At 40.4% G+C, this 21,824-nt stretch overlaps 1 pseudogene; it reads right to left on the bottom strand.

The window, feature by feature from the left end:
* Window positions 1-18,933: 18,933 nt before the first annotated feature.
* Window positions 18,934-21,412, bottom strand: LOC146523069 (uncharacterized; annotated as a pseudogene).
* Between the last annotated feature and the right edge of the window lie 412 nt (window positions 21,413-21,824).

Raw genomic sequence — 21,824 nt, 5'->3', positions numbered from 1 at the left:
GTGTCACCATCGAACTTCACAGGACTAATATTCTGGAGGAGAAGATCAGCCAGTTGAAAGATCCAGCACTAGTCATACACCCACTAAAACACAAATATATACACCCACTAAAACATATATATATATTGATGAAAAAGGACACAAATATATTGATGAAAAAGGAAGTGATGCAGACAATTTATGAAGAGATGTGTATCCTGCAGAGTTTGCAGACAACACAGCTGAAGGAATATTCTCTACAAACGTTAAATTCCCTAGAAACATATACATATGAAACCCTCTCAAGGTTATCCACTGCAGTTCAAACCAGTTTGTTTAGTTTGTAATGTTTAATGTATGCAGTACCAATTATATCCAAAAGAGGGCAGTAATGGTGCTAAAGTTGTCCTGCACTGCGTTATGCGGCAAGAAGAAGAACTGCAGCAGAGCAGATAGCCAGCAAGGCAGAGCACTGAGTGCATGGAGTACCGGAGGGAATAAGAACTTTTTTCCTAAGTGTGAAGGTTTTCACAGTTACAGACTTGTTGGGATTTGCTTACCTTGCATCCCATTCTCCAGTTGTGTTTTTACTTTGTTGGGACATTTGTTGGGTGCGAGAGACAGCTGGATACTTAAACGACGTTTGGAAGGTAAATCCAGTGGGTTTGTTTTTCCAGAGACGTATTGCTCCACCCAGGAGGGTGGCGAACAAGGATTCTACTCATCTTTGCAGATGAGTGTGTGTGGTATAGTTATATATGTATATACATACATATACATACATATTAGGGGTGCAACAATACTCGTATCGATATTGAACCGTTCGATACAGTGCTTTCGGTTCGGTACGCATATCTGTCTAACAATACAAAATTTTAAATTTATTTTATCAACTTTTCTTCTGACGATGCTGTCTGTGTTGAGCGCTCAGTGGATCTGCGCTCGACAGTGCAGCCTAGGCGGAGTAGTCGAACTCAGAATCACTGAGCGCAGGGCAAGCTAGCAGACAGAAGTGAAGCTCTCCTTGCAACATGGCAAATTGAACCTCCCCCACCCTCATTCAGATGTGGCGTTTGGAACTATTTTGGTCTTCATGTGACGTATGACCCTGAAGGTAAGCGCGTCATGGACAAAAGTAAAACAGTATGTCGGATGTGCCACGCAATGCTCAATTACATGGGTGGCAAGTAGTGCGTTAGCGCAGTTAGCTCGTTAACGTGTTGACGCCGTCCAGCCCCACGCACGGGGCAATCCGCGATGGCTCGTTAAAGGAGATTTGTTGTGTTGTGGCGTTAACGTCATTTCAACGAGATTAACGCTGACAGCACTAGTGGGAACACAACGAATATGACTGCACATTTACTCCGACATCATCCTAGGGCAAAGACAAGTGGAAGCAGACAAAACAACAAGCACGCATGCTACAAACTTTACCGAGTCATTTAGACAGCCGTTAGCACATGAGTCCTCCTCATGGGGACCTGATATGTTTAATATGCTGCTGAGAATATAGCCAGAAGAAGCGTATAGTATAGCTTTTATTTTGGAAAGAGCCATTTCTCTGTAATAAACTCTCTTTTCCAAAGATGAGTGATTTCTAGATCAGATAGATTTATTTTTTATTACTTTGTTGTTTTAGCAACATTAAATTTAAAAACTGTACTTTTGAGTTAAAATATATATTTATAATTTTAATAAATGACAAATTAAAAAGGCATGAACATTTTTTGTATCGAAAAAATATCGAATGGGCTTCCTCCGAAGGGAGGCTGGCCTCTCCTTTATAGATAGGGTGAGAAGTTAAGCCATTTAGGAGGGGCTCAGAGTAGAGCTGCTGCTCCTCCACATCAAAAGGAGCCAGTTGAGGTGGTTCGGGCATCTGACAAGGATGCCTCTTGGGCGCCTCCTGGGTGAGGTTTTACGGGCGTGTCCCACCGGGAGGACGCCCTGGGACAGACCCAGGACATGCTGGAGAGATTATATCTCTCGGCTGGCCTGGGAACGCCTTGGTGTTTCCCCGGATAAGGAAACCAGCTGGCCATAGGGCTGGCCATATTATACTGTTCACGGTAATACCGGTACAATGTTAGGCAACGATAAGAAAATGAAATATCGCGATAGAATATGGGTAAAATGTTTCTTTGTTTTCATACGCACATGGCCGAAAAAGCACGGCGGCAACAGAGAATGAGAAGGGGCAAAGCGGATTGTTGAGTAAAACAGATGAACCAGAATTGGTTTGTAAAAATTGGGCAACTTCAGAGATGTAGAACTGGTTTGGTGTTTGTCCGTCAGATACACAACAAAGCTTTTTTTTTTGTAGAACATGCAAGCGTGGCGTCGTTATTGTTGTGTTTGTCGGACTAAGGTGCTCGTAAATCTGGGAGTTATCTGGGTCCTAAACTCCGTCCGATTCACGTCCCAAAGTCAAACGAACACTGCAGCATCACTGAGAGTTAAAAACTGTCTAAATTCTTTCATCTTTAATAAAACGATCAGCATTGCTGCTTTACCAGGTGTAACTATGAAGTTTAACATCCAGGCATCCATGAAAACAGAGTTTATTACATTTAACGGAGTTAGAAGTTAGCAGGAAGTTAGTGGAAGTTAGCTCGCTAGTTTCGCTAGGTACCTAAACATGATATACCATGTTCTGACTGAGAGATTTCTGAAACAATTCAAACGTACAGCTCTGCTATCACTTCCAACATAAATGAAGACAGAAAACTAAACAGCAGTGACGTTTGTAAGGTTACTGAAGTTGGGCGAGGTGGTATATAATGATGTTCTACGTGATCGCTAGCAACACAGCTATGTTAGCATAATATAAATAGTGAAGCTGGAGGATGAACACTAACACTTTTCCACTCGATAAAAGTTAACGTGAAGGTTCCTGATGGTTAGAGACAAATGCAATCGCATGACAGGATGCTGAAATATATAAAATGAATATGAAATATAAAAATACGTATATGACTTTTTTATTTGGCACACTGCAGTTTAATGTTGCAAAGCACCTCTTTTTAACTTCAGTGGATATTACATATGCTTATGCTCAGGATATGTCAGCCCATTTCTACTGGAAATGCCTTTTGGTTAAACTTACAGTAAGGAATTTGCATTTGCACTGTTAAATTTTTTATATAGCTTTAATGCACATAAAAAACAGCTGCTTGTTTAAGTGAAAATAAATGGATGGGTGTTTTTTTGCACTAGTAAAGTTGTTGTATTGTATTGTATTGTAAAGTTGTGAGTTGTATTTTGTCTTGCAGAAATTATATTGTCAGTTATATCGTTATCGCAAATGTTCAAATATATATCGTGATAGATATTTTTGGCCATATCGCCCTGCTCTAGGCTCCACGTCATCCTCCGAGAATGGCTCTTGTCTTCATCTGAGGATAATGGGGATGAAGCAGAAAATGTATCAGAGGTGGAAACGGAAAGAAGCTGGAGTCCAGTTCATCTGGAGGAGTGTCCGTCGGACTTTGAGAGCGGAGAGAGAGATGAAGAGCCAGCAGAGTGGACGTCTAAGAATAGAAGAATTGTGTGGGCTCCCACAAATGCCGAAACGTTCCATTATGTCCCCGCAGCCACGGAACTTATCCCGGGACCCACACATTATGCCACTGCCCGAATTAGCGACCCAGCTTTGCGCTGTTTCTCACAGATGAAATAGTGCTGCACATTTGCATTGATGACAAATGACAAATCTACAAGGAAGACGCAGGATCGAAGAATGGAGAGACGTGGACACGGATGAAATAAGGGCTTATGTGGGACTGCTGATCTTGTCCGGTGTGTACCGTTTCAAGAAACGAGTCATTGCGCAGGCCTCTTTAGTGAGAAAACCAGATGGCTAATTTTCCAGGCCACCATGTCGGTAAAAAGATTTCTTCACATCACCAGGGCGTTGCACTTCGATGATAAACTTTCCCGACCCCAACGCTGTGGTGACAAACTGGCTCCAATACGCAAAGTCTGGGACATGTGGGTGCACCGCCTCAAGATGCTGTTCTGCCCGGACAGAGACGTGTGTGTGGATGAGCAACTTGTGCCATTCAAAGGCAGGTGCGGATTTAGGCAGTACATGCCAAAAAAGCTTGCTAAGTATGGCCTGAAGGTTTGGGCCCTATGCGATGTCAAGACGTCATACGCCTGGAAAGTGCAAGTCTACACAGGCAAAGCAGCTGGCAAACAGGTGGAGGTCAACCAGGGGATGAGGGTGGTCCTGGAGATGACAGATGGGCTCCAGGGACACATCTTCGCCTTCACAAAGACGCACACCCTGGTGTCTTACGTCCCCCGACACAAAACAAACATCCTCCTGCTGAGCACAAAGCACCAGACTTCATTCCATAACCGATGACGCCAAGAGAAAGCCAAAATAATAACTGAGTACAACAAATGTAAGGGAGGTGTCGACAACCTGATAAGGTAGGTGTCATTACCTATCAGTTTACGCACTACATTTTTTAATTCTTGCTCATCTATTCTTGTGTAAAAATAGACATAGGTTTAATGTATTTGTTTTTTTGGGGGTTTTTTTATGTTAGGCTGTCGCCACCTCTTCATGCAGGAGGCACACAGCACGGTGGCCATTGGCCCTATTCCACCACCTCCTTGATGTCTCCCTCTACAATGGCTACGTCTTGTGGAACGAAATTGACCCATCATGGCAGCAGGCCAAATCACACAAGAGGAGGCTGTACATTGAGGAGGTGGGAGAGATCTTAGTCCAGCCACAGATAGCGAAGAGAGGCTACCTTCCCCACTCATCACTCACAGCAGATTTGGTGAGAAGTGCGCAGGGTGCTGCTGCTGCAGGCCCCTCTTCAGGCTCTAAAACCAAAAGCAGGAGGCAATGCGAGTTTTGCTCCGACAAAAGCAGAAGAGTTGTGACCACCTGCTGCCAATGTGGAAAAGTCACATGCCAAGTCCAGTCTTTCCATCTGCAGCATCTGCTCCACCTGAGCAGGAATGTCAGAATGATGGAATGCACCAACATCCTAAACAATTTATAGCAAATGCAAAATACAACCAACTTCTGGAATATTCTCAGAATTTTAAAGAACCCACCATTAAATCTTAGCAATCACCTAAAAGCAAATGTACAATCACTCAAAAACACATCCTAACACCCCTATATGAAATAAAACCACCAGATAAGTGCAACAATCTGAAAAGCAAACAATACAACTCAACTTCTTCTATGCATGGAGAAAATGCAGTCTTGTTATAGGGCCCATTCTAATAACCATGGACCCTTTATGAGGCAAAATAAGTAAATAAAAAAAAAAATCAGACTCAAAGTTTGAATAAAACATGAAGTAAATAAACACCAAATCAGAGTGTAATTAGTTCCGACTTCACTTTATTCCATCAGAAAAACAACAAAGTAAAGTTGGAACTGTTAATAAAGAGTGAAAAAACAGTAAGCCCAATTTTATTATAAATGCTCTTTTAGACTAAGCACTGAATAATACTGACTCATTTCCATATGACGTGCTGTGCTTGAGGCTATCAGTCCCTTACCTTTGACAAGATCAAATCTACTGCAAAGAAAAAACAGGTGTTAATTCAAATGAAGTAGAATCTTGCAATTAACAGCGTGTAGAGCACTTAATCTCAGGCTACGTCCACACGTACCCGGGTATTTTTGAAAACGCAGATTTTTCTATGCGTTTCGCACCTTTCGTCCACACGTAAACTACGTTTTTCGGTCACTGAAAACTGAGATTTCTAAAACGCCTGCCAGGGTGGATATTTTCGAAAACTCAAGTTTTTTGAATTTACGTGTGGATGAGGAAAAACGCAGCGTCAAAGGTGTGCGCCTTTTTTGACATCACACTGTGCGCCACGTTATTGTTTCGGTGAAATGAATTTCTACAATACTGTTACTTGTACTCTCTGCAGTGTTTAAATGCTTACATATACACACACAGTTACTGTCCCTGCACACATACGACTCGGTTCTGCTTTTATGCCCCATCTTTGTTTACTGTTTCCCACCGAGGTTTCTAGACTTCTGATTGGCCAACATTTCTGCACGATTAGGAATATATCGCCACCTGTTGCTTTGGCATGTTCCTAGCAGCGTTTTCCTTGATTTCTGCATTTATGTGTGGATGGGATTATTTTTTTAAAACGAAAACGGAAAATCTCTGTTTTCAAAAATACCCGTGTACATGTGGACGTAGCCTCATTTGCACAATTCATGATTTTATGAGTCATGACCACAGCAGGAGGAGTGTGTTCTATGTCCTGGATTCAGTTTTCACAAACTGCATCCACAAATTGTTGAATATCTGAAAACATTTCTCGACTTAAATTTTTTAAATAATTCTATTAACATCCACAGTTCATAATATCATCAAAATATTCCACTAATCTGAAGAAATCACTTCAGGAAAACATCCACAAATTACTGTTTGTGAACTTACTCTCATACCATAAATATTTGTAAGGCTTCATCTGTGTATTATAGGGTATTTACCCTACATAATAAAGGATCTTGAGGCAACTGTTATTGTGAATTTAATGAAATATCCTTCTTTCTTTGCTCCATGACTTTATTTTCCCCTTGAACTTATGCAGAACTTCAGAATAAATGACCCCCTGACAGTATAATGCTAGTGATTCATGGTGGATGCAAAAGGACACTTTTTCCCTTCTCTTCAGACATTTAGTCCACCAAACACAAAATAAGGACGTAACATTTATTCTGTTTAAACAACTGTGGCTGGTCTTACTGATATGATTCACCATCTTCCTGTTCATGTATCCAAAGGGTAACAAGGGTTCTCATTGAAAAGACCAAAAAATGTTACTGTTTGCAAAGTATTGTGCAAGAGATTCAGAGGTATTCCCTTGAAATATTCTGCTTTGCTCTCATAAGATGGTTTTGTTAGGAAGTTGAAATCACCTTAGCCTCTCTCTCTTTCCTGCTGTCTGTTTGCTGCTATTTTCCTTTCATCTGTATTCATAAGCAGAGATGGTCAGTACTGTAACCCGATTAAGTTTTCCAAGTAACGCGTAAAGTAATGGGATTACTATTGCAAAAAAGGTAATTAGATTACCATTACTGTCCCTTAAGCACGCTACGTTACTCCGTTACCAAAACCGTGATTTTTTTTGTGAGTGTCTCATGACAATGACAAAAGCGAGTGCGACGTTCGCGGCAACAGTTGTGTGCAGATCAAAAATGGATAATGCAGGGTGGGCCATTTATATGGATACACCGTAATAACATGGGAATGGTTGGTGATATTAAAGTCCTGTTTGTGGCACATTAGTTTATGTGAGGGGGCAAACTCCTCAAGATGGGTGGTGACCATGATGGCCATTTAGAAGTCGGCCATCTTGGATACAACTTTTGTTTTTTCAATAGGAAGAGGGCCATGTGACACATCAAACTTAGCAGTGTTGAGCTCGATTTGAAAAATAAACGGCAAGTTTGTTGCAAACACACAGAGTTGGATACCAGCTGAAAACACCGGCAAGGATAGACCAACCACGCCTCATAATAAAGGTAATGTGCAAACTGTTGTTAGTTTTACTTTTTTTATTACTATGAACGCTTGGTTTATGCTTTGCTCAGAGAGAACTGGTTTAAAAAATTGGAGAAAAGTATGAAAACGTAATGTTTTAGCGATTTCTGTCCTTTGCTAAACATCAAAAGTAGCATGCAATGCAGTTTATATACATATATATAATGAAAGTTAAGATAAAATATGTAATCTTATTTTAATATTTTCCTCTGAGTAATTGATTGAAAAACATTCTCATAGTCAAACAAGTATTTGCAAGAGAGGTTATAAAAATCTAAGTGTAATGTTTTTGGGAGTTGCGCATATATGTCTGTGCTTTCAAGAGTCTTAATGTAAGATGTGAAATACTTGTATTTTCTGTGGGTTGTAGTGAATCTTAATTTTTTAAAACATTTGATGGGGTCATTTTTACAGATGTACTGTCCCTTCTGTGGACACCTCTTGGCAGACAGTCCTGCCTTTTGTAGTCTATGTGGTAAAAACATCAAGTTTTTAAAGGACATCACCAGCACTGTGTCTAGAAATCCTGCCCTTGGTGAAGAGGCAGCAGCTCTTCCATCTACCAGTTCCAGCATCCTGACTGGCACAACTATACAGTCTACACAGGGTAAAACACATATTTGTATTAAATAAATCTTCTTAACTGTCCTTTCCTAAAATGATAATAACTTAATTTTTTTCTGGTTATAGCTGGGAAATCATTAGTGGAGTCATTTATAAAATTTAGGGATGTGAAAGAAAGGGAAAGAAAGGCCTTTTTTTTCAAAGAAACACCAGGAACAGAAGGAACATAAACCAGTGAAGGTATGTCATAAACTTGAACGTGGAAGTTCACTTTTGTTGCTAATACAAAATCCAAATTACCTGTAGCACTGCCAAGGCATCACTGTAAATTTCAATATGCATATGAAAGGAACTGTATATATTGCAAGGGTGGCCAACTATGTCCTCTAGAGCTATGGACCTTCCCCCCGTACTAGCTCTGTGTAATTTACTTTGAGGCTGATTGCTGTTCATTACCTGTATGTGGTGTGTTCAGTTAATCACAACCTTGGAGATTAGTGTTGCTTGGGGAACGTTGAAGAAACTAGAAATGATCTAGTTGCCGCTCTTGGGGATTGTAGTTCACCACTGATACAGGGCTTACAATTTTTAACCTGATCTGAATTTCTTAATTGTCAGCCTTTGGTCAACATTCCTTCAATGATATATGCCCCCTGTTAAAGCTAGATTTAGTTGATGATGTTGTCTGCTGAGTCACAGCACAGCTGGAGCACAACTACAGATCAGAAATAAAATGGAAGACAGGGAAGACCATGTAGGAGCAATGATGTAAAAACTTATTATTGTTAATCTCATTTCTAGATACAGATTGGCATCATGACAAGGACTAGTGATGCTATAAGACCTGTCCGAGGAAAGTCACTTCCTGTTGATGTTCATTTTCACTGGTCAACTGAGCAAATCTTGTCTGCCAGCGTGAAAAAACATAAGGACTTTAACCAGGACATGGCCGATGGACCATATGTACTGCTATACCCTGATGCAAGGGAAGTTAGCACAATTCCTGGAACCAACACCCCGTTCACCATCCAAAAATACAAGGATGCCATAGGGAAGGCCTATCAAAGAATAACTCTCTACATTTGTAACCATGATGACTTCTTAAATACCGGTAAGTGATTCTGATAATGCAGTGACAATCATAAATTTTAGATATTAAAAATAATTCAAGATTTAAAAAAAATATTAATCAGAGAGTGACATGATTTTGCCACAAATTTTAAATATATTTAATTTGTTCTGCATAGCCAAAGAGTTCTATATGTTTGCTAATTGTTAGATATAGCTTTCAATACACACATATATTTAAATTAGACTGTATGTTTTGAATCATTGAATATTTGCAGATTGCAACACAGAGTGTGAATCTGAAGAGGACAATGAAGTTCAAGTAAAAGTAGTAGAAAGCCCACTGTTTTTTTTACCAGTGTTTTGTGTGTGTGTGTGTCTGTGTTTGTATACACCAATATAATCAAGAAAAGTTTAAAGCTTTAAAAAGTGCTGTTGAGCTTATTTTACTACTTATCAGGCATGGGATTTTCCAGATAATCACATCACAGCACCTTCAACAAATAGGTAAGATTTGTATTGTGGAGGATACAGTGCGGCGAATCTGAATAGGGAGGAGCCAAAAGACATTATTATGTAGTATATTACAAAATTCTGAAATTATTTAAATTCTTAACAGGGGGTCAAACTTGCAAACTTCATCTGAAGTAAGACTCTGAAAAATGTCATTAACCCTCTGGGGTCCAGGGCAGAATTGGCCGTTTTTGACTACTTTTGATTTTACCTCTATATTTCACCTTTAAAATATATTTTTCTTGCCTTGTTTGGTATCATTATTTTCAGCACAACCTCAAATATCTGAAATGTGAGTTATTTTTTTCATTTTGGTATACTAGCACAGTTGCTCTAAATTAAGACAAAAAATTCAAAATCCGAGTAGAAAAAAGTTACATTTCTTACTGTAAAACCCACAAACATGTTTAACGAATCATTTTCATAACTTGAAATGCAAATAGAAATTGTATATTTCTAAACATTATGCACAAGTTTTGCAAACAACAAAGTTATATGGTACTATTTACCTAAAAATGCAGCCAAGGCCTCAGGCATTTTTTATATAACCATTTGAATCTATTTACAGAACAATCAGGTGTGCTGCATCAAATAAGAAGGTACACAAATTATTTGTGCCAGTCCAAAAAATGTAGTTTGTGTTCAGTATAAGACAGAGGAGAACACCACAGGCCTAAACCCTGCAGGTCTGACAACAGGAGGTGCATCAGTCCAGTTTTCCATGTGGGAACAGCGTTTACACTGGAATCTGCCTTTGACGGCTTTTTTTTTGGAGAAAATTTTAAATTCAGCAGTAGTGATGGGTCCAGCAACACTGACGCACCGACGCTTGTATCAAGCTCACCTAGCGATGCCTGTATCGGTGCGTGCGTCGCTTTAAGAAAAAGTCACGTGATCGATACAGCCGCTGTATCGCTCATTGCCAACGCGCCAAGCTGTGTTTAAAAGGTTCCGTATCTGCCAACGGAATGAGTTGCCACCAAAAAACCCACCAAATTATTGCAAAGATAAAAAAAAAAAAATACACATCTCTCCATAACAAAATGGAGCTCGAAAGAAAAATAAATGTTTCTGCTGTGTGGAATCATTTTGATCTTTTATCTGGAAATAAGGTAATAGTTTGTCTGTCTTTGTTTCAGTGTAATCTATCAGAACACCTTCTCAGTGTTTAGGCATTACAGAGCCAAACATGATAATGAGGAGACAAACACTGACAATGAACACAGGTAGGCCTATATTGACACTGAACAGCTTCATCGTCTTTTTTTTTTTTTATTAATATGTGTTTTATTATTTTGAAATCAAGCATCTAGGAAGAATGTTCTGGGCCAGGCAGTCCTGAATTTTATTATAAAGGACTGCCAACCCCTTAGTATTGTGGAGAGTATCGGAGAGAAACATTCCAAGATCAGAGGATCCTTTAACATACTGGGGGAATAGGAAGACATCTTATCAGAACCTTTTCCACCTGGCTTTACAGCTTCTGTGTACCCCAGCTTCATCTGTGCCTGTGAGTTTTCCAAAGCTGGGGAAATGGTGTTAAAAAAAAAAAAAAAAAAAAAAAAAACGCAATAGACTGAATGCAAAAACAATGGATGAACTTATTTTTCTGGATAGAAATTTATAATAAACTCTGAGTCAATTACATTTAAATGGGTAATATTATATTCACAATGCTTTCATTTTAATTTTCACTTAATGTCATTCACAATATATTTTAAAGATGGTAAATGGACTGGTTCTTATATAGCGCTTTTTTACTCATCTAAGCACTTTACACAACTTGTGCATTCACCCATTCGCACAAGCACATTTTTCTAAGTGTTTCATAGCCAACATTCACACACATTCATACTCCGATGGATGCATCGGAGAGCAATTTGGGGTTAGTATCTTGCCCAAGGATATTTGGCATGCAGACTAGGGAAGCAGGAATTGAACCACCAACCTTCCGATCAGTAGATGACCTGCTCTACCACCTGAGCTACAGCCACCCCAGATGTCTACAATATTTGAAACATAAAAGATATAAAATGATTCCATGGAAAATACAATACCTTACAGTATATACACGTATGACTAGGTCATTGAATCAGTGTCTGTTGTGAGTCTCGAGTAAGTTGCCTGCAATGATATTTAATGTCCAGCAGGTGTCAGTATGGAGCAAAACAGCAACACTGTGTCGACACAGTATTGATACAGTTTGGGGAATGTGCTGAAACGCTTCACGAGGCCTCATCTTACCCATCACTATTCAGCAGTATAACTGACACACAATACAAAACAATAACTACACAACACTAACTACAGCCTCCAAACACGCTAAACATCACTAATGTCTCACATATGAAAACTCGCTCTCTCTCTGTCTTTCACTCGCCCGCTTTCCGTCACGGGTGTCACTCCTAAAAACGTCCCCTCTTCCTATACAACCAAATGTCACATGTTGCCTTATCATTTTTTTTTTTGATTGGCTGACATGGTAAACTCTAACACCAATAGGGAAGGGGTGCTTTTTCTTTTTCTTATTTCACTCGCAAGCGGAGAGTGTTTGCTAGCGATGTCTGTAGAAAACACCATTTTTACTGTTCTTCCCGCTTTTCCCGCTGTAAACACCACTGTTTTGTTCAGAAAAAAACATCGCGTGTATTTTTTATCATAACATCGACACAATTCAAAAACTGGTATATAGTTTGAAGTCTGCACTTTCGACCCAAGTTGAAATGGAGACTCTGAATCGCTGCATCTCGTAGCTGTGTCGTCTTAAATTGGTCATGTGATTTTGATGCGCCGGCGCGTCCGGCAACCCCAGAGGGTTAATAATTATCATACAGGCTACAAACATAAATTATATTAACTGTTCGTATATTTTTGATATTTAGACTCAAGGTCCCTGCTACAGGTAGGTTTTGGACACAGAAATTTGTGTATTTAAACACTAGACCAGGGGTACGCAACCTTTCTGATGGCGAGTGCCATTTAAAATTTCCTCAGAAGTCAGTGTGCCATATGATTGCATTAGCAATAAATAAAACACTCTATATGAACAGTTACACCCTATATAGAACCACTTTATAGAATTATATTTGTTTGCAGATGTTGGCAGCTATCAGCGAATAGTTATCAGCTATTTTGAAACAAAAAAAGACACTTTTATCCATAACAAGAACTCCATAACAGCAAATGAACTGTACAACAGAAAATACAAATGCTATTTATGGTCTCCTCACAACAATGATAATGTAACCCAACCAGTGCAGGGGCCTCCCTACACCCCGGACTCTGCGTTGTGTAAGTTTGTGTTGGATTGGGGTGCACAGTAGAGAGACCAGTCGGACACAGGCATTCAATTTGTGGCTCGGACCGCGCCGTTTATTCAGATGCTGGGGCAAACACCACTCCAACTCTGCTGTTGGCCCTTCGCAAATCACAGTAAACACTGAACCAAGATGGCGCGCGAACGAGAAATCTGAACTACGGTGTCCTGCAGAGGACAAATGGTCAAAATTGCTTAGATCTACCATACATATGCAGCTCAACAGCGACACCTTGTGACTTATTCCAGTCACTGCCTTACAATAAGAAAAATAATCTAAGACAATATGGTGTGTCTGTTAATACAGAGATACACATGTCAATGTGATCTCTGGTCTCCCACTCAGAGACACAGGTCTCCAAGTGTCCAGCATTCAGACGGCTACCTGAGGACACTCTTCATGTGAGAGAAAATCTGCTCACACAGATATGTAGAACAAAATACTGTCAATAAGGCCTCTGCAATGTTCTGAAGACAGTTAAACTTGTCAGGTAGTGATGTCCAGCAGGTGAAAATGCAGCTCCATGAACACGCACAGCTGTGGATTCCAGCTGCTTCGATGTTGCATTAACTGGCATTAACTCAGCCAGTTAATGCGAGACAAATCCAGCTGCTCATTAAAGATTTCTGGTTTGTTCAGAAAATAAAACATTGGTCCATACACCAGAAAGTCCCAAACGCGCATTGTGAATTCTGTCTCGAGTCTACGAATGTATCCGTGTATTTCCGTGGTGCTGATGCTGTGCTGAGGGAAAGCTCCTGAAGCTTTTGAAGTGTCGGAATGTGGAAAGCTAACAACGTCCCTCTCACCAGTAAGCTAAGTTATTTTTAGCCAATTACAAGTTGAATCTGGTAGTTGGGGTTGTTAGCTAAGATACCGTCATTAAGAAGCGGCACAACTAATGTGTCTATGCGAGCTGATTTGTGATGTGCACCGCTGGCGCGGCCATTTAATTTTTGATGCACCTTCTCAGATTAATTCACTGCGTCTCGTGCCTAGGGCTGGACTGGGAAGGTATTAAAGCCATAAAGCCTTTGAATGAAAACAAACGCTGTTGTGACAGTGATACACAGCAGCTAAAAATGGTATTTGTTACATCTCTAATGTGCCACCAAAAGGGTCCTCAGTATGATAGCTTTAAAATGTTACAACATTTTCACATTACCAAAGTCTTTCTAGTTTAGCTTTAATGTATAAATGGAGACAGTACTCACACAGTCTGATGCAGAGAGCTCTGACCTCCATGATGTCTTGCTGCAGACCAACAGACTCTCTTTGTGCGACTAATTTGAAAGAACTCTAAATAGTTTTCAGAGAACCAGAGGTGCTGTTGTGGTAGGTCATCTGACACAAAGACAGTCTGATGCTGCCTTCAGTGAAACTTGTAGTTATTTAACCTTCACCTTATGCTTGGATTAGAGCAGCAATGGGTTCATTATTCTTCTGCTTTTTTATTTAATCAAACAGTTACTCTACTATTTCAAGCAATGTCAGAATTATTTGAATACATACATAAAAGTTGGTGTTTTCTGATACATATAGACGATTGTTTTAATCTTCTACTGCAGAAGACAAAAAACAATATAGTGAAGACACACATTTCAGTGCAAACTTGTCATCTTATGCTGTGTTTAGCAGGAAGAGTTGTGGACCCAATATGAGGGAGACAAAGGCTGAACTGAACTCAGAATCATTTATTTCAAATAAACCGATTCTAAGTTACATTTGTATTATATTGTAACATATTTCTATTATATTTATATTATAAGCTATGAATTAAATTTGAATAATTTAACTGGCATATGCAGCAAGAACGAGATTGTGACACTGGATGGAGAGAGAGACAGACCATATATACGCAAGAGGGAATCAGGGCAGAGGGAAAACACCTGCGGAAGATGGATGGACATAATCTAACTGATGAGACGGAGCAAAACTGAACATGTGCACACAACAAAAGACTGTCAGAATAAAACAAATAATAAAACACAAGAAACACATGAGATGCAGTTTGTCTAAATACAGAGAAACAGATGGAGGAAACAGACACAAGACCACGAAGACACAAAATGGGGGCGAGTGAGTGAGGGACAAGCAGCATGACAGAAACCGGACAGACACACAGAGACATGAATGGGAAACAGATGAAAAAACATGGTGACAAGACAGACTTTACAGTGAGGTACAACTAACTAACACAAGAGATTCTGGGGAGGACACACAGAGGCAAGACCAAGACAAACAGGACACGAAAGAGAACAGACCAAATAAACAACTAAGAACTAGAAATACACATGATTAAACTACAAGCAGAAGGAAACTAAACAATACCAAATAAATAATAAGAAACAAAGTCCAAAAACACTGGGTCATTAGGAGCATTAGAGTTCCAAACAAAGAACAAGAAGTTTAGGGGCCCAACTCACTGTTGACCCCTTTCCTCTTCAGCACCATCACCACCACCTTTCCTCTTCAGCACCATCACCACCACTTCTCTTCTGCACACACTCACTCCTCTTCAGCCACTCTCATCCAGATCTCCACTCATGTTGCCGTACACAGGAATCACAAAGGAGGGTCCGTCACAAGGTCCAGTGAAATCTATATATAGAGAGCAGAGGTTAGTTCAACAGGTGAGTAAACAAAGAGCGATTTCTAAGAAAGAGGTGAGAGAAGAAACACAGGAAGGTCAACGTTCCCACAACTAACTGCTCCGTGCCAGAATTAAATAGTTACAGAGCACCCTGGACTGATCATTAACAGGTGGTGGCAATCAGCATAGGTGCGCGGGCCAAGAGCAAGAGCCCATAACGAGCTCCACCCAGGCAGGCAGGAGAGAGTGAGAGAGAACAAAACATAAACAAAACCTGCAGCCATCACGAGCCAGCCAGAGAGGGACGGGAACCATGACACTAGGAACAGGGAAAGGCGCAAGAAGTAGCTGGACACCAGCTGCCCCTGCATGAGGAACATGTACAGGTGCAGGAATGAACTGGGTTATGGCTGCCCTCATCTGGGGAGCAGGTGATGGCTGGACACTAGCTGTCCCCACCCCAGGAACTAATATGGGTGCGGGAACCAGTGGACCAGTATAATTTTACTGTAATTAATTAAAGGGAAGCACAGAGAAGCTGAGTACGTCTCATAACCATTTCTTCATCATCGCAGTGTCACTAACACTCAGCTTATAACTTCTGCTTTCACACAGTGTGGTCAAACAAAAGTAGAAAGCCACATAATTTTCTTTGACTATATTGAACAGAAATTGTATTTCTGAGTACAAGACCACATCTAAGTTAGAGACATGCTCAGTATCAGAATTTGCACCACTGACAACAAACTTGCATTTGCATCTGTTTTGCAAAATAAAGTAATGTGACATTTTCAGATTAATGGTTGACCACAATTAGCTTTTTTTCACGTAACGGTATTTATAGAGCTGTAAACAGATAAAGCAGATGGGACACTGGAAAGCACTAACAACAGTTATATAAGAAGCAAAGCACCTCCCCATAGAACATCCTGAGGAACATGGTTTCGAATGCCTTCTCCAAGTCCAGAAACACACATGCAGACTGGTTGGGGGGGCCAACTCATGCACCCTCAAGTATCATCGAGAGCGTAAAGAGTTTGTCCAGTGTTCCACCAACCTGGACAAAAATCGCATTGCTCTTCCTGAATCCAATGTTCAAATAATGGACAGATTCTCCTTTCCAGCACCCTGGCACCTTCTAGTCCCCCTTCTTGAGTTCTGAAGCACCCCCACCCCGGTCTGCCACTTCATAGGTACTGCCCAATGATCTCCATGCAACATTGCAGAGGTGTGTAAATCAAGAGAGCCCTACAACATCCATAGTCTTCAGGAACTCAGGGTGAACCTAATCCAACCTAGCAGCCCTGCCACCGAGGAGTTGTTTAACTGCTTCAGTGAGTTGTCACCCCTATCCCAGGACACTGCTTCTCCTATGGAAGATTGTCAGTGGGAGTAAGGGAGGTAATCCCACTGACAAAGTATCCCTTCCAACCGCCCGAGAATATCCTCAGTCAAAGTCAGCAGCGCTCCACCCACACTTTACCTTTTCCCCTCCTGAGTTGTCTGACGGTTTTACCAGAATCTCTTCAAGGTAGTCCGAAAGTATTTTTCCATGGCCTCTCCGAAGTCCAGCCACTCAAACCACTGCCTGAGCTGTGTTCTGCTTGGCCTAAGTGTCCCCAATGTCCCTTGAATGCTGTCAAAGCTCTGATGGAGGTGGGAGTTGAAGATCGTAGGGATGGAGGCACCTCCTAGGCATTCCCAACACAGCCCAGGTTTTTCCAGCTTCATCCCCCATAGTGTGATCCACCTGATCAGCAGGTGGTGATCAGTTGACAGCTCAGTACCTCTCTTTACGCAACTTTCCAATATATGGCTGTAGATCTGATGATACGATTACAAAGTTGATCATTGACCTGAGGCCTAGGGTGTTCTGGTGCCATGTGCACTTATGGACACATGAGCATTGAGTGAGTCCCCAGGTGGATCACCCATTACGATGATTTTTTTTAAATTGAGTTGCAACTTGTGGGTAAGTGTCACTAGACCCATATTCCGGACCCATATTTGACAGCCTGAGCTGTAGAATATGGATCTAGAGGACAGTACATCTTTGTCTAATAGAGGAAAGCAATAAAGCTGAGAGGTCATCACTTATATTAACAGTAATATAACGGATGATAATATCTGGTTATCATTCACTATGGTCATTCAATTTCATGTGAAATTTTAGGAAAATCTCTCATTCAGAGTTAGAAATGAAAATCAATACCATTCCTATCAGTCCGTTATGTTACCTGCTGCTAGCAGGACTCTGAGGTAAAAACAAACAAACAAACAACCCTTTAATTGATTACCTGTGTGCTAAGCTATGGTATAATTTTCTGGCTCCTACTCAATATTTTGCATAATGGAGAGAAAACATGGTTGTTCTTTATATAACACTCAACAAAGCAAATAAAAATATCCTACACGTTGAAAATTATCACTAAAATCTCCAAATTTATAAATGATTAGATATACAAACAAAAAATGCAGGTAATAGCAACAAGAAAACTAATTATGATTGTCTGCTTGTCAATTTAGAGACATCACTTTATGATGTTGACGTTCTAAAATGTTTTATAAAATACCTTTGTTCTTCCTGTTTTTTGAAACAGGAAGAACAGCATACATTTCTCTGACTGGATTCACAATAGTGGCCGCTGTGGAAGCTGTAAAATAACAAAAGTTAGCAAAATATATGAAAACAGGCACAGACTCTTACTTAGCTTAATAAATAGTCTATAGCCTTAGCCTATCAAAAAAATAAATTAATCAAAAAATAAACTCAGTATAACTTCAGTACAATATCCAAATAATCAATAAGAGCATTTCTATTTCAAATTATATATCTTCCAGTTTCCTTCAGTTTCATGGTATAATAACAACACTGCCACAGTGTTTGTGTTCTGACCTGTTTGATCGTCGGCTGAGCCTGAACCATTGACTGTTGTTGATGGACAGAAGAAATTTGCTGAAGGAAAAAAAAGAATAATAAAATAAACTGTATCAACATAGCCAGCGAGAAAGAAATGAACATTTTTTCAAACATTATGCACCAAATAAACTTAACCGCATAATAAACGTAATCCATGTAAAATATTTCGGTAGCAGCAATTGGGTTATTTTTTTTACCTCTCTCCCAGCAACATTTGCCAAAGTGGTACAGTCCCACCAACAACAACAAAGCACCGAATACAGTAGTGGAAATGATCCAAGGTGTGACATCACAGGTGAAAGGTCTTGTATCTTTGTAAATGTCTGGATTAGTTGCTGAAAGATTAAAAGCTAAAAAATGAAGCAGAAGATAAAATGTTAATTCAAGCTTCCTTATACTGAGATGAAGTTTAAAACGTTACATATCTGGCATTAAAAGCTTCTAAAAACATGAGGGACGGACAATCAGACAACACAACACGAAGGTTATAAAGGCTTCAAATCACCTCTGACACTGAGCCAGCTCTCTGATGATTCTCCAACTCCCGAAATGCCACACTTGTAAAGTCCTTCATCAGACTTGGAAACTCTGTGTCCATATGTCCATATTTATAGAAATCAGTTTTGAAGTTGGAAGAAGCCATCTTGTTTCTGCAGCACAGAGTCACATTTCCTTCCTCTATTACAGGAATGGCAGGACTCTCCAGGATCACAGAGCCAACTGTATAAGACAAGTCTGTGATTCATGTGACAATAAAATAATTTAAAATCACAAAATATTGTTACCTTGTTGTAAACATACCAGTGACAATTATGTTGATTTTGTTGCTACTGTTCCCTCCTTCAGTCTCACACCAGTACTCTCCACCGTCCTCTCGATAAACATTTGAAATGGTGCAGTATGATCCTGTTGGTGTTTTCATGTTAGTTTTGTTACATGATTCTATTTTCCCTTTGAATTTATGAACAACTTGACAATAAAGGACCCCATCACAGTAAAATGTTACTGATTCGTATTCAAAGAACTGCAGTCTGTTTGGACTGATTCGAAAGGACACTGCATCTGAGAAAAGAACAAACGAAAGGACTCACTGATGAGCTTTACCTAAATATAGAGAAAACTACATTTCTGGAAAAAAGGAAAATGAACTGAAAATGTGCACCATAACTCTTTATATACATGATGACAAAAAAATACTTTTTTACTACTTTTCATATATTTGGTCCACAAAACACAAAATACTAACAACATCCATATCAACAAGCAATTTTTTGATACTTGCCAACTTTCTGACCATGTGCACAAAGGACCACAAGAGTCATAACTGAAGAGACAAAAAAGAGCTAGATTATACAAATTATTGAGGCCTACAGTGCAATAATAACATCTCAGGATGGCACAACTAAATTAGAAAAGATTTTCTGAAAGTTAAAAAAAAAGAAAAGTATTACATCTAAACCTCATTATTAAATTTACTAAACTATTTATAATTTAGCTCTAATGTAGAAAAAGAATAAAGTACTTACACAGTTTGATGCACAGAGCTCTGACCTCCATGCTGTCTTGCTGCTGACTATGTGCACACCTGACAAATGCTAAGTCAGTGAGCAGGGGGAGTTTCCTGTGTGGCTTCTTTCTGCAGCTGAAGCGATGCTAAACATTTAAAAATAGTATTTGAATAAGCTATGCTACATTAAAGTTACCCACAGTTTCAGATCACTGTAAAAGGGGAGAAAACAAACTGCTGCTTTTAATACAACTTGCAGTCATTGCATATCTATCATGTCTGCCTTCTTAGTTTCATGCATCAGCACGTTAACACATGGTTTTCATTGTGACAGTGCTGTTCCTGTTATTGCTTAATGGGCAAAAACAATCCTCTAGTTCAGGTCCTCATTCACAGATCCTCCTATCCATTAGGATAAAAGGATTCCACCTGTTTGGGACCTTAAGGTGATCTCCTTCCAAGACGACGGCCCTCTCCCTTCTCCCAGAAGGTTGTCGGGAGGTAATGAATACAGTGAAATAGACTAAAGAAATTTAAACCTACTAAAGTCAGTTTACAAAGACCACCAAGGGTTGTACAATTCCATCCTCCAGCTGCATGCAGCAGCAGACATAGTTGTAGCTGCGACCTGGTAGCTGCGCTGCTCCTGGGTGGGTCTGGGTTGGGCTTGGGGACTTGAGGTTCTTGACGGTTTGTGTCTGGTTGGTGTGACACAAACAGGGGCCTTTGATGCATAAGTGGAACTGGGTGAAGCTTTAACTGGCAGGGAGGCTGTTACCATCTTCGGCATGTCATCTCTGCTCTTGAGTCCACTCTGCAAGTGTGTGTGTGTGTGTGGGGGGGGGGGGGGGGGGGGGGGGGGGGGGAATCTAGCAAGGGTGCAGGATGAACTCAATCTTGGTGTCTGTTGTCTTATGTAGTCTGGGAGTTGACTGAATGTTGAAGTGGTTGGTCAGTCTGCCCTGATCTCTGTGGGGTTTGGTAGTGCTGCTGCTGTGGACCCCAGTCTGGAGGGGCCTTGGTGGATTTCAGGGAAACGGAGGAGCCAATGGGGGTTAATGCTGGAGCTTGCTCTAGGGAGGGGGTACTTTGCCCCCCCCCCCAGTCCTTTCCCACCCATACCTAAATGCTTTCCTCCTCCCACTCCATCAGACCACCACACGTGTAGGCCGTTGAGGTGCAGATGCTCCACATTACTTACACTACTTGCACATACATATAGGGCCTTGGGGGTGGGCACCCTGAACAGAGTCCAGATGGTCTGCTTATTCAGCCTCACCTGTAGTGTCGGTGCCCACCTCTCCATTTTACCGTGTTGAGGGCTTTGCCCCTGCTGTTATCCTCCTGGTCTGGGAGGCCTCTGGATTTCTGGGGCCTGAGTCCCCTCCATGCCTGCTTCATGTCCTGGAGGGCGGGACTGTGGCTCCCCACACCTACTATTAGATACTATTAGAACACTCACATGTTCACACAGGTATACAAACAGGCATGCACAGACACATTCTTGGGCTTGATCTTGGTCGGCTGCTGACTCTAAACATGTCATGTATTAATAATACTGTATTGTGCTCAATAACATTTAATATTTCTTATTTATGGTTACTTATACATATGTTGGTTGTTTCTGTGGATTTCCTGCTGTGTTGCTTTTTTCGCATGTTTCTTTTTTCAGCTGGAGGTCAAGCTTCTGTTAACTTTCTTCCTGATTCTTTTTTCTTTCTTATTTTCCTTCTCCTCATCTTGTGTGATTTTAATAACTCAAAAAAAAAAAAACCCAACCCAATTCAGTTCTAATAAAATATGGATAGTGGAC

Source organism: Neolamprologus multifasciatus, chromosome 3 (genome assembly GCF_963576455.1).
Source record: "Neolamprologus multifasciatus chromosome 3, fNeoMul1.2, whole genome shotgun sequence".
Classification (NCBI taxonomy): Eukaryota; Metazoa; Chordata; class Actinopteri; order Cichliformes; family Cichlidae; genus Neolamprologus; species Neolamprologus multifasciatus.
This window is presented reverse-complemented; position numbering and strand designations above follow the sequence as displayed.